This window comes from Pinus tabuliformis, chromosome X (assembly GCF_031772625.1).
Source record: "Pinus tabuliformis cultivar Carrire ecotype Pingquan chromosome X, CPIR1, whole genome shotgun sequence".
NCBI lineage: Eukaryota > Viridiplantae > Streptophyta > Pinopsida > Pinales > Pinaceae > Pinus > Pinus tabuliformis.
The window spans coordinates 1,327,438,918-1,327,453,560 of record NC_142308.1 but is presented as its reverse complement, the minus strand read 5'-3'; positions in this window follow the sequence as shown (position 1 = coordinate 1,327,453,560).

Here is a 14,643-nt window from a genome sequence, read left to right as displayed (position 1 = left end):
GTGAGACTGCCAAAGAAATGTTGGATAGGTTGGAGAATTTGTATCTTGGAGGAAAATTGCATTTTTCAGATTTGGAGAAAAATGCAAAGGATTCTACTTTTATTGCAGTAACTAATCAATCCTCCTCACAAGAAGATGAAGGCACAAGTGATTGCAATAATAGATTGAGTAGTAGTTGCAAAAATGATGAGCAATCCAAGATCATGACACTAGAAGTAGAGATTCAAATACTCATGGCTGAAAACAAAGAGTTGGAGGGATAAATCACAAAAATTGAAGGGCGAAACAATTTCTACAAGAGAAGAAGTAGAGAGGCTCAAAACTAGTGCTCAAGCATCTACAAGCAAATAAAAATTTATTGGAGCACCTCGTTGTAGAAAAAATTATGAGATCCACGAGTCATGCAAGAAGTAGAAAAATAAGAGAAGGAGGTCCTAGAAGAAGAATAGAATTGGGAAGTGTTATAATTGTGGTGTTCATGGTGACATAACAACAAGTTGCAATAATGGAGAAATCAAATTCTCTCAACACAAGGAGTAGCCAAAAGAGAAGCTACATCAAGCATGTATGCAAAGGAGATTTCCATCCATCAGGTATAATAGCACATTTTATGGTTATTATTTCTCATGAAATGATTTTGGCCATAGGGTTGTTGCCTGCAGGGCACATGCAAAGAATGATATTCAAATCAACATAAGATATCAAGTTATTCCTTAGTTCCTTGGTCACATTATATGTTTTATATGTGACAATTTTGGCCATAAAGCCAAGGATTTCAAAATTCCCATGTGTTTTAGGAGAGATGAGAAAAAAGAGGAGATTATGCAAGGTCATCCACACAAGAAGAAGGATCAATAGATGAAAGTGTGGAGGAGAAAAGAGCAGCAAGAATCTCCCTCCAAAATTTGGGGTCTGCATGATCTCAAGGGGAGCATATGGTTTCACTATGAGTTGCATGAAAATTCTTATTTGTGCAGCCATATGGGAAAGTGTATGTGTTAATGGGGAGTCCTTGAGGTTTGAAGTGTTATTTCCAGTTTTTTCTCTTTTTCTATTCTAGTTTGTTTTAGTTGGAGCAACTATATGTTTTGGTTTGATTGATGCTAATGATGTTATGGAAGCCATGTAGTATTTTTATGTGAATGGTCAAGGTGTGATGAGGGATCACATAGTCAAGGGGAGAATTCTTGCTTCCAAATGGATTTGGAATGTGTTGGCATTTTGTTCAGGAGAATTTTTTTGTTGCTGCCACACATTGCATGATGGGTGAGATAGTATGGTTTGCATGACATAGTTGGTATTTTGATGATGATCATACTGTTAGATCATATTTATGTCATGTGTTGTCATGCATATGCATTCTGCCATGGAGATCAAAAGATGTGTTGGAGATAGTTTATCTAGATTATGCATATTATTGCTTATGTTTTTATTTCTAGATGAACCATGCATATTTTTTGATATGTTGTTGGATGAATGAGATGTGAGAAGGATGATAGTTGTTGTTGATGATATTTTTATGCATGTTGCTGATATGTATTTTGATGGATGAGAGATGATGGTATATATTTTGTTTCTCATATATGTAAGCATACATTTTTCTTCTCACTGTTTTATTACTTATACCTCATTGATGATATGTTGCTCACTGATGATGGGCATAAGTATTTGTTGGTACTTATGTGCTTTGGTATGATGGATGTTGCTGCTTAGTTTTGCTCTCATGGGGAGAGAGAATGTGATGACGGGGATGTATTTGTTGCATCCCTATGACATATTCCTATTGTTGTTGCTACACTTGGAGAGATTATGCCATAGCTCATGGATGCCATGTATTGTCTTTCATTATTGTTGCCATATGGAGCATATGTTGATGCTCATTGTTGCCATATACTCATGATATTCCATGTTTTGGGCATGTATTGATGAGAGAACCATTATGTTTTGATGTAAAATCCATGTACTATCATTGTATTATCTATTGGGTGTATTTCTCATGGAGAGACCCATGGTGTCTAGTATGTTTTGTCATTAGCTATGTATGGGTCAATGGAGTCCAAGTCATGTTTCATCTTGTATATATTTTATGTAGCCCCACATATTGGGTGCATGATGTAAACTTGGTTCCATGAAGTCATGGTTGATGATAGGTGTAGAAGAGTCATATGTCAGTCCTATGTACTTGTCGTAGTCACGTACTTTATTCATGAAGCATTATATTGTAATTTATTGTATGTAATGTCCTAAAGTTAGCTGGAGTCATGATTCATGAGTAATCTCTTGCACTTGGCAAGGAGGCTTATTGCAGCAGACAAAGTTTATGTTTGTAGCCGCATTACATGCTTAGGGGGATCATGTTCAATCTTAAGAGTTGTCATGGCATTGGAAGAGACATGATTAGAAGCTGAGGTTCCTATTTTTGTCTACTTTAGTCTTGTATCAGCATGGCATTGATTATGACAAGGGAATTCCTTCTCTCATCTAACACATTATTGGCATTGTACTTAAGTGTTTGTATGGTCCTTTTTTATTAATGTCAAAGGAGCAGAGATTTTGGATTGTAGTGATCAACCTCGCTTGTTGGATGGAGGCTGACATCAATGCCAAAGGGGGAGTTTATTGGCATTGTAGTGTTTCCATTGATGTCAAGGGGATAGAGTTGATGTTGGTCATATGCATGTGTGATAAGTGCTTGGTGTTGGATGATTGGTGATGGTCTTGTTAGTTGGCATTGATGTCAACATACCTATGACTAGACCTAGTGGAGATGATATTGTGGCTATTGAGGTGATGGATTCCATACATGTTGAGCTAGTTGGAGATGTTGTTGTTGCAAGTGGTTGGAGTGCTCCTCTATGTGTTGCATATGTCTTTACATGTCTTAGAGACATTGGTTTGATGCTTCATGTGATGAGAAGAGGTTTCTTGTGTTGGAGGTGCTTCCACTAGTGTTGAAGGAAGTTAGTTGACATGATGTTAATGCTACAGAACTTGGAGATGCAACTACAGGAGTTGGTGATGCTGCTACAAGTGTTAGAGTTGTTGTGGTTGTTGCTTGAGCAATTGGAGGTGTTGTTCTTGGATTTAAGGTTGACATAATAGGTGTAGCATGTACTTGACTTGTTCTTGGCCTATTTCATTAGTTCTAGACATGTTGCAAAAGCTTGGAGGAGTGTTCAGGTGATGGAGAATATGATGGAACAAGTGGCAGAGGTTTAGATCTGAGGCTGATGTTTTTACTGAGCCTAAGCCCTAGTCACATGCACATAGGCCTATGGGAGTGGTTGGAATTCTCTAGTCGTATGGAGGACATCTTATGGGAGCGGTTATAGCCCCAGTTGATTTCAAACTGTGTCAAGGGTGTGCTTGAGGGTTTCGTTGAGAATTTCTCTGCATTCCTCACGTTGTTGAGCTAATTTTCGATTCATGGCGACCTCCTTGATCGAGATTTTTTGGTTTATGATTAGAAATGTTTGTGGGACCTCTAGAAGTTGATTAAAGTTGAAAATATCAAAACGTTTGGTGGATTTAGTGGTTGATTGAGTCAATGAGATGAATCTAGTTCAAGTCAAGCAGATGAACAAGATTACTGAGCTCAATAGTTTTGTGTAATTATTGAGTTGAGCACTTGAGTTCATCTACATATTGGAGAAAACTCATTGTGAGTTGATTGATTGTCTAGTGATGTTGTGAGAGTGTGTGTGTGGAGAAGAGCCTGCAAGAAGCTTGTGTTCTCTAGTGAAAAATTTCTGAATCACTTTGTAGTTGTAGCAGTAGTGAGTTGAAGTATGTTTCAACCATGATTTTTATGCAGTGAGTGAAGTGTGGATTGATGTAATGAGTTTGAGGAGATTGTTTTCTAGTTGGTGTGGAGATTTTGTGAGGAGTTTTTTATTGCAACTAGTGCTGAAAATTAGATATTAATTGAGATTTGATGCTATGTTGCAGCTGCAGTGCTCATGTTGAGCAAGGTTTAGGAGTCCATTATCAAAATATATGAAATGAGGCTCACATGGAGGAAGTGAAGGTATGGAGGCTTTGAGTATACATTGATTGGAAGATTTAGTAGATGGAAGATTTTTCTTCGTGCAATGGTGGTTGGATAGTTTGGTAGAAACTGAGCGAGGCTCATTTGTCATGATAGTACCAGCATATCGAAGTCTCTAGAGTTGTCGTTAGTTCAGGAGTAATCGAGCGACGATCATTGACTGTGGTGGCCTTCAGTGGATGGTAGTCCGTAGATCTGAGAGAGAAATGATTTCCTATCTGATAGTGTCAGCATACTGTGAAAGAACTCGAGTATTCCGAATCATGGGAGTGAGATGATCCATGTATAATTTTCTTGATAATTATTGAAAGAATTGAGCAGCAAAACAACAGGATGGTTTTTTCCTGGGATGGGTTTTCCACTAGAAATAATTGTGTCCATTGTATTGATTGGTTTTATGGTTGCATGTTTGTTTTGATGGTCTGAACTATGTTTTTGTGTTTCAGTTCATGCGTGGTAAAAATATTAATAATTGGAGAAAAAGTTTAGAAGTGCCACACTACTTATTCACCCCTCCTCTTAGTAGTGATCTAGTTTCTAGCAAGCTTTGGTGTGGTGCGATGCATCATAGACATAAAAAGTTTGAGGAGATGTGATATGTCACATGAAGAAAAAATTTGTGGGATATATCACAAGGGAAGAAAATTTTCATCTAATGCGATATGTGAGGTGCAAATTATTGCATGAAAATAATTTTTTTTGTGATGTCACGTATGGTATATAAATATTTTTTAGTGTGACACAATATTTCACACAAAAACAATTTTTAGTGCAATGTGTCATATCACATGAAATAAGTTTGCATGTGATACATCTATGGAGAAAAATTTCATCTGATGTGATGTGACATATGGTATAGAAATATTTTTTGGTGTGCCATAATATTTCACACAAAAACAATTTTTAGTGCAATGTGTCATATCACATGAAATAAGTTTGCATGTGATACATCTACGAAGGAAAATTTCATCTGACATGATGTTTCACATTGAAAGTGATATTCTGAGTGGCATGTCATGAAACTAGAAAGTTTGGATGTATGTGATTATGAGAAGAAATAAATTTTTGAGTCATGTGATATGTTGCACGGAAAGAAACATTCAAAGAATGTGATGAATAAAGGCATGGAAAAGTATGATCATTTTGAACTTTCCCTTTGTCATGATGAATGGAATTTTAAGAAAATGTGATATGATGCATGGAAATAAATTTTGATTTGATGCCATATGTTGTGATAAGGGAAAGTTTGGAGTGATGTGATGTGTCATGCAAGTGTAAAGTTTCATCCTATTACCCCCTCTCACCTAGGGGCAACTAGAGGAGGACATTCTTCCATGATCGACATTGTAGACAACAATTTCGTACATTATGACTAACATACTCCACAAATAATAGCCCCTTAGATGCCTCTTATATAGATATCATGCTTATACCACTCACTTGATCAACATACTCATCTAATAATGGTGGTTCAATACACATAAGGTACACTAATAATTGTTTCAAACAAAGTTCTTCACGTTTTAATGTATTAGGAAATTAAGGATCGTGGGTTGAATTCAAATAATGAATCATGTTGTTTGAAAGTTCTAATTGTTGCCTTATTTAACCTTGGTGGTCATCGATTCCCTCTAGTTAAGTGTAACCACCTTGGGTTTGTTCTTTCCTTTTCTAGGAGAGGCATAGATATGAGGCCTAAATAGAGATAATGTGTACATATCCTTCCATACTTAACACTTTCTATTCATAACTTTCTCCATTCTCCTCAATTTTTAGTTTGTTATTGTCATTCACGTGTAGTGGTTCTCTATTTTCCTCACCATATGAGAAGAAGGGGCTTGAAAATTCCCAAAGGTCAACACTACTCGAATAAATAACAAAAGAGAAATTACACAATGTTATATTGAAAAATAAAGGCAAGGGATGAATCATAGAGTCAAAAATCAATTTAGATTGATCTCTACCCCTCACATGAGGCCATCACTTCTAGTCTATGCATATCATGATTATCAAATTTAAAAAAACTTAAAGAACATCACAATCCCTATGAGCAATGAATTTCCCAAACTAAAAAGGGGATGGCAAAAAATCAATGAAGCTTGCAAAACAAGTTAAAATAAAAGTAAAATTATAAATAAGGCATGGAAAAATGAAGGCCAAGGAAAGATAAACTCAAGAAAAAAGTATTCCCTCCACAACGACATTCATGGATGATGATTCTCATATATCCCATGTATAATATTGTGAAAGCACTCATGAATTCCACACCTAACCACATCACCTACCATACAAACCTATCAATTAAAGTATTGACCTATGAATTGTTCCTCCCCCTCAGGGAATTTTTATTTCAATGTAATTTGGGAGCACCTAATAGGGCTGGTTTATGTCCCTCTGATACCTAAATTTGAAAAATTGCATAAAGTCGTGAGAAAGTGTGAAGTTTTAAGAACGTGCCTAATTTGGTCTACTTATGTTTATTTTATATTAAATATGAATAAATTTTTATGTTAATTTTTCACTACTATATGCATGTTTGTTGATCTCACTTGATTGCTTGAGCCATTCTTGATGACGAGGAATACGTAAACATGGTTATTTGGAGGAAATTAACCATGCTTCTCTCACACTTCTTGGATTATGTTGTGTACCCTTTGGAGGGAACTAGACTTCATAATGGATGGCCGAGCCTTGGTTATGAGCGTTGGACCATGAGACTACTTAGCTAACTTATTAATACACTCCATCATATGGTGGACCATGGACATTGTACCTTCAAGCTAGGATGTTTCACTATGAGATTGACCTGTTACATGGAGAAAGTCCCTTGATGATGTTATACCTTCTTTGAGGTTGTTGAGGCTTGAATTGATTTTGTGGAACTTGATGATGATAGTGCACACCTTTGGAAAGGTTATGGACCTTTCCGTGGATGAAATCCTAATTTTGAGCTAGGAAGTTGTTGAATGATGGGATATCAAATTGCTGATAATGGAACACTTGCTTAATCTAACCTAACATATTTGATGATGAGGTGGCACCTTTTAATGATGAGACATGATCCTTGCTAAGGAATGTTGGGTTCAATAATTGAAGATGCTTTGTTGCTATCCTACCCCATTTTTTCCTTGTTACCCCTCATATTGCATGTTTACAAGTTACCTTATGCTAGACACAATAAGGGGTTTATGCCTCTACCTTGATGGTGTTTTAAGGTTAATAGGTAATTGTTTGAATTCAGCCAGAAATATTATGTTTGTGTGCATTTACAGTACCTCATGTTTATTCTAAAAGTTACTAATGATGGATTAATGTTTTTCCAATGGGACCTGCACTTGTATTGATATTTTTGGCTAGCATGGGCCCGTGGACTATGTTCTGGAAGTGGTTTTTATGCTTAAGATTAGATTAGCATGCCTTTGGATATTTCAATTGGAAGTTCAACCATTTCGACCGAGATCCAGGGATTGATCTTTCATGTCTTCCTCTATATGAGCTTGACCTTGTTCCATCTTAAGTAAGTAAATATTATTAGAATTTCAAGTATAGAAATTTATTGGGGTCATTGTATTTCTTGTTATGTAATTATCTCAACTCATCTCAGCCTCCACATTTAATGTAAATAGTATAAAAACCTAGCTCTGGTTCTAATCCAGGCTAGTGGTTTTGCTACATTCTTATGATGTTATCTTAAATCCATGGACTACTCCAAATCCACTGGGATATGTTTATCTCCATCTCAAGTATTAAGGACTTCATATCTATAATATCAAGCTAGTGCTAGGTTTATTTATGCATTGCCTTCAATTTTGTTAAGTTTGTGATTTAGTTTGCTTAGAGACAACAAGTTGGTTGGCCAAGGCCCACCAACCCAACTTCTTGTCCTATGTTCCATTCTCTATTTTATGCTATGATATATATAGAATCAAGCGTTTATGGATTAATTTGAAGGTGTGGTGTGTGGTTGGATTATATGTGCTCTAGATCCAAGCTTGTCTACTTTAGATATTGCGAAGACTTATCACTTTAATTTATTTGCGGTAGTATTTATTTGATGTGTGAAGAGAGTGTGTTTAGATCTTAAAATATACAAAGAAATCTTGCCTGTAATATATCTCATGTGATCTCCAGATTTGAGTGAGGAATAGTTTTGCATACTTTTTAATTTTTTTTGTTATATGAATGGTTTTTTGTTACTTTAGGCAGGGTTTATATATATTTATATGAGTTAAATGCTCTACAAGACTTGCAATATATACATAATATTATTTTTACATCTTGATTTGAGGAAAACCTCATAGGTTCTTGGTCAATCTCATACATAAATTTTAGAATACAAGAGCATTCTTGTAATTGGAATATTCTTGCATGAATGAATGTGTAACAAACTGGGAGCTATATTGGTGATATGTGTGATAACAATGGTGTCTCTTTTGAAAATATTGTTTATTGTGTGAACAATAAATATTGTCTTTTGGATACATTTTTTTTTGCAAATATTTTGTTAATTGTTCAGCCAAGTGACAAAGGGCTTCATGTGACCTTGGATCATGATTACAAGATTGTATCTAATTGACTATGGTTTACACGGTGCTTGAGCTAGCTACAAGACACAACAACCTTAGAAAATAAGTTTAGATACTTTATTATCAATAGAGATTACCAACAATGTATTTTGTTGCCATATGGAGCATATGTTGATGCTCATTGTTGCCATGTACTCATGATATTTCATGTTTTGGGCATGTATTGATGAGAGAACCATTATGTTTTGATGTAAAATCCATGTACTATCATTGTATTATCTATTGGGTGTATTTCTCATGGAGAGACCCATGGTGTCTAGTATGTTTTGTCATTAGCTATGTATGGGTCAATGGAGTCCAAGTCATGTTTCATCTTGTATATATTTTATGTAGCCCCACATATTGGGTGCATGATGTAAAATTGGTTCCATGAAGTCATGGTTGATGATAGGTGTAGAAGAGTCATATGTCAGTCCTATGTACTTGTCATAGTCACGTACTTTCTTCATGAAGCATTATATTGTAATTTATTGTATGTAATGTCCTAAAGTTAGCTGGAGTCATGATTCATGAGTAATCTCTTGCACTTGGCAAGGAGGCTTATTGCAGCAGACAAAGTTTATGTTTGTAGCCGCATTACATGCTTAGGGGGATCATGTTCAATCTTAAGAGTTGTCATGGCATTGGAAGAGACATGATTAGAAGCTGAGGTTCCTATTTTTGTCTACTTTAGTCTTGTATCAGCATGGCATTGATTATGACAAGGGAATTCCTTCTCTCATCTAACACATTATTGGCATTGTACTTAAGTGTTTGTATGGTCCTTTTTTATTAATGTCAAAGGAGCAGAGATTTTGGATTGTAGTGATCAACCTCGCTTGTTGGATGGAGGCTGACATCAATGCCAAAGGGGGAGTTTATTGGCATTGTAGTGTTTCCATTGATGTCAAGGGGATAGAGTTGATGTTGGTCATATGCATGTGTGATGAGTGCTTGGTGTTGGATGATTGGTGATGGTCTTGTTAGTTGGCATTGATGTCAACATACCTATGACTAGACCTAGTGGAGATGATATTGTGGCTATTGAGGTGATGGATTCCATACATGTTGAGCTAGTTGGAGATGTTGTTGTTGCAAGTGGTTGGAGTGCTCCTCTATGTGTTGCATATGCCTTTACATGTCTTAGAGACATTGGTTTGATGCTTCATGTGATGAGAAGAGGTTTCTTGTGTTGGAGGTGCTTCCACTAGTGTTGAAGGAAGTTAGTTGACATGATGTTAATGCTACAGAACTTGGAGATGCAACTACAGGAGTTGGTGATTCTGCTACAAGTGTTAGAGATGTTGTGGTTGTTGCTTGAGCAACTGGAGGTGTTGTTCTTGGATTTAAGGTTGGAATAATAGGTGTAGCATGTACTTGACTTGTTCTTGGCCTATTTCATTAGTTCTAGACATGTTGCAAAAGCTTGGAGGAGTGTTCAGGTGATGGAGAATATGATGGAACAAGTGGCAGAGGTTTAGATCTGAGGATGATGTTTTTACTGAGCCTAAGCCCTAGTCACATGCACATAGGCCTATGGGAGTGGTTGGAATTCTCTAGTCGTATGGAGGACATCTTATGGGAGCGGTTATAGCCCCAGTTGATTTCAAACTGTGTCAAGGGTGTGCTTGAGGGTTTCGTTGAGAATTTCTCTGCATTCCTCACGTTGTTGAGCTAATTTTCGGTTCATGGCGACCTCCTTGATCGAGATTTTTTGGTTTATGATTAGAAATGTTTGTGGGACCTCTAGAAGTTGATTAAAGTTGAAAATATCAAAAAGTTTGGTGGATTTAGTGGTTGATTGAGTCAATGAGATGAATCCAGTTCAAGTCAAGCAGATGAACAAGATTACTGAGCTCAATAGTTTTGTGTAATTATTGAGTTGAGCACTTGAGTTCATCTACATATTGGAGAAAACTCATTGTGAGTTGATTGATTGTCTAGTGATGTTGTGAGAGTGTGTGTGTGGAGAAGAGCCTGCAAGAAGCTTGTGTTCTCTAGTGAAAAATTTCTGAATCACTTTGTAGTTGTAGCAGTAGTGAGTTGAAGTATGTTTCAACCATGATTTTTATGCAGTGAGTGAAGTTTGGATTGATGTAATGAGTTTGAGGAGATTGTTTTCTAGCTGGTGTGGAGATTTTGTGAGGAGTTTTTTATTGCAACTAGTGCTGAAAATTAGATATTAATTGAGATTTGATGCTATGTTGCAGCTGCAGTGCTCATGTTGAGCAAGTTTTAGGAGTCCATTATCAAAATATATGAAATGAGGCTCACATGGAGGAAGTGAAGGTATGGAGGCTTTGAGTATACATTGATTGGAAGATTTAGTAGATGGAAGATTTTTCTTCGTGCAATGGTGGTTGGATAGTTTGGTAGAAACTGAGCGAGGCTCATTTGTCATGATAGTACCAGCATATCGAAGTCTCTAGAGTTGTCGTTAGTTCAGGAGTAATCGAGCGACGATCATTGACCGTGGTGGCCTTCAGTGGATGGTAGTCCGTAGATCTGAGAGAGAAATGATTTCCTATCTGATAGTGTCAGCATACTGTGAAAGAACTCGAGTATTCCGAATCATGGGAGTGAGATGATCCATGTATAATTTTCTTGATAATTATTGAAAGAATTGAGCAGCAAAACAACAGGATGGTTTTTTCCTGGGATGGGTTTTCCACTAGAAATAATTGTGTCCATTGTATTGATTGGTTTTATGGTTGCATGTTTGTTTTGATGGTCTGAACTATGTTTTTGTGTTTCAGTTCATGCGTGGTAAAAATATTAATAATTGGAGAAAAAGTTTAGAAGTGCCACACTACTTATTCACCCCTCCTCTTAGTAGTGATCTAGTTTCCAGCAAGCTTTGGTGTGGTGCGATGCATCATAGACATAAAAAGTTTGAGGAGATGTGATATGTCACATGAAGAAAAAATTTGTGGGATATATCACAAGGGAAGAAAATTTTCATCTAATGCGATATGTGAGGTGCAAATTATTGCATGAAAATAATTTTTTTTGTGATGTCACGTATGGTATATAAATATTTTTTAGTGTGACACAATATTTCACACAAAAACAATTTTTAGTGCAATGTGTCATATCACATGAAATAAGTTTGCATGTGATACATCTATGGAGAAAAATTTCATCTGATGTGATGTGACATATGGTATAGAAATATTTTTTGGTGTGCCATAATATTTCACACAAAAACAATTTTTAGTGCAATGTGTCATATCACATGAAATAAGTTTGCATGTGATACATCTACGAAGGAAAATTTCATCTGACATGATGTGTCACACTGAAAGTGATATTCTGAGTGGCATGTCATGAAACTAGAAAGTTTGGATGTATGTGATTATGAGAAGAAATAAATTTTTGAGTCATGTGATATGTTGCACGGAAAGAAACATTCAAAGAATGTGATGAATAAAGGCATGGAAAAGTATGATCATTTTGAACTTTCCCTTTGTCATGATGAATGGAATTTTAAGAAAATGTGATATGATGCATGGAAATAAATTTTGATTTGATGCCATATGTTGTGATAAGGGAAAGTTTGGAGTGATGTGATGTGTCATGCAAGTGTAAAGTTTCATCCTATTACCCCCTCTCACCTAGGGGCAACTAGAGGAGGAAATTCTTCCATGATCGACATTGTAGACAACAATTTCGTACATTATGACTAACATACTCCACAAATAATAGCCCCTTAGATGCCTCTTATATAGATATCATGCTTATACCACTCACTTGATCAACATACTCATCTAATAATGGTGGTTCAATACACATAAGGTACACTAATAATTGTTTCAAACAAAGTTCTTCACGTTTTAATGTATTAGGAAATTAAGGATCGTGGGTTGAATTCAAATAATGAATCATGTTGTTTGAAAGTTCTAATTGTTGCCTTATTTAACCTTGGTGGTCATCGATTCCCTCTAGTTAAGTGTAACCACCTTGGGTTTGTTCTTTCCTTTTCTAGGAGAGGCATAGATATGAGGCCTAAATAGAGATAATGTGTACATATCCTTCCATACTTAACACTTTCTATTCATAACTTTCTCCATTATCCTCAATTTTTAGTTTGTTATTGTCATTCACGTGTAGTGGTTCTCTATTTTCCACACCATATGAGAAGAAGGGGCTTGAAAATTCCCAAAGGTCAACACTACTCGAATAAAGAACAAAAGAGAAATTACACAATGTTATATTGAAAAATAAAGGCAAGGGATGAATCATAGAGTCAAAAATCAATTTAGATTGATCTCTACCCCTCACATGAGGCCATCACTTCTAGTCTATGCATATCATGATTATCAAATTTAAAAAAACTTAAAGAACATCACAATCCCTATGAGCAATGAATTTCCCAAACTAAAAAGGGGATGGCAAAAAATCAATGAAGCTTGCAAAACAAGTTAAAATAAAAGTAAAATTATAAATAAGGCATGGAAAAATGAAGGCCAAGGAAAGATAAACTCAAGAAAAAAGTATTCCCTCCACAACAACATTCATGGATGATGATTCTCATATATCCCATGTATAATATTGTGAAAGCACTCATGAATTCCACACCTAACCACATCACCTACCATACAAACCTATCAATTAAAGTATTGACCTATGAATTGTTCCTCCCCCTCAGGGAATTTTTATTTCAATGTAATTTGGGAGCACCTAATAGGGCTGGTTTATGTCCCTCTGATACCTAAATTTGAAAAATTGCATAAAGTCGTGAGAAAGTGTGAAGTTTTAAGAACGTGCCTAATTTGGTCTACTTATGTTTATTTTATATTAAATATGAATAAATTTTTATGTTAATTTTTCACTACTATATGCATGTTTGTTGATCTCACTTGATTGCTTGAGCCATTCTTGATGACGAGGAATACGTAAACATGGTTATTTGGAGGAAATTAATCATGCTTCTCTCACACTTCTTGGATTATGTTGTGTACCCTTTGGAGGGAACTAGACTTCATAATGGATGGCCGAGCCTTGGTTATGAGCGTTGGACCATGAGACTACTTAGCTAACTTATTAATACACTCCATCATATGGTGGACCATGGACATTGTACCTTCAAGCTAGGATGTTTCACTATGAGATTGACCTGTTACATGGAGAAATCATGGAGTCCCTTGATGATGTTATACCTTCTTTGAGGTTGTTGAGGCTTGAATTGATTTTGTGGAACTTGATGATGATAGTGCACACCTTTGGAAAGGTTATGGACCTTTCCATGGATGAAATCCTAATTTTGAGCTAGGAAGTTGTTGAATGATGGGATATCAAATTGCTGATAATGGAACACTTGCTTAATCTAACCTAACATATTTGATGATGAGGTGGCACCTTTTAATGATGAGACATGATCCTTGCTAAGGAATGTTGGGTTCAATAATTGAAGATGCTTTGTTGCTATCCTACCCCATTTTTTCCTTGTTACCCCTCATATTGCATGTTTACAAGTTACCTTATGCTAGACACAATAAGGGGTTTATGCCTCTACCTCGATGGTGTTTTAAGGTTAATAGGTAATTGTTTGAATTCAGCCAGAAATATTATGTTTGTGTGCATTTACAGTACCTCATGTTTATTCTAAAAGTTACTAATGATGGATTAATGTTTTTCCAATGGGACCTGCACTTGTATTGATATTTTTGGCTAGCATGGGCCCGTGGACTATGTTCTGGAAGTGGTTTTTATGCTTAAGATTAGATTAGCATGCCTTTGGATATTTCAATTGGAAGTTCAACCATTTCGACCGAGATCCAGGGATTGATCTTTCATGTCTTCCTCTATATGAGCTTGACCTTGTTCCATCTTAAGTAAGTAAATATTATTAGAATTTCAAGTATAGAAATTTATTGGGGTCATTGTATTTCTTGTTATGTAATTATCTCAACTCATCTCAGCCTCCACATTTAATGTAAATAGTATAAAAACCTAGCTCTGGTTCTAATCCAGGCTAGTGGTTTTGCTACATTCTTATGATGTTATCTTAAATCCATGGACTACTCCAAA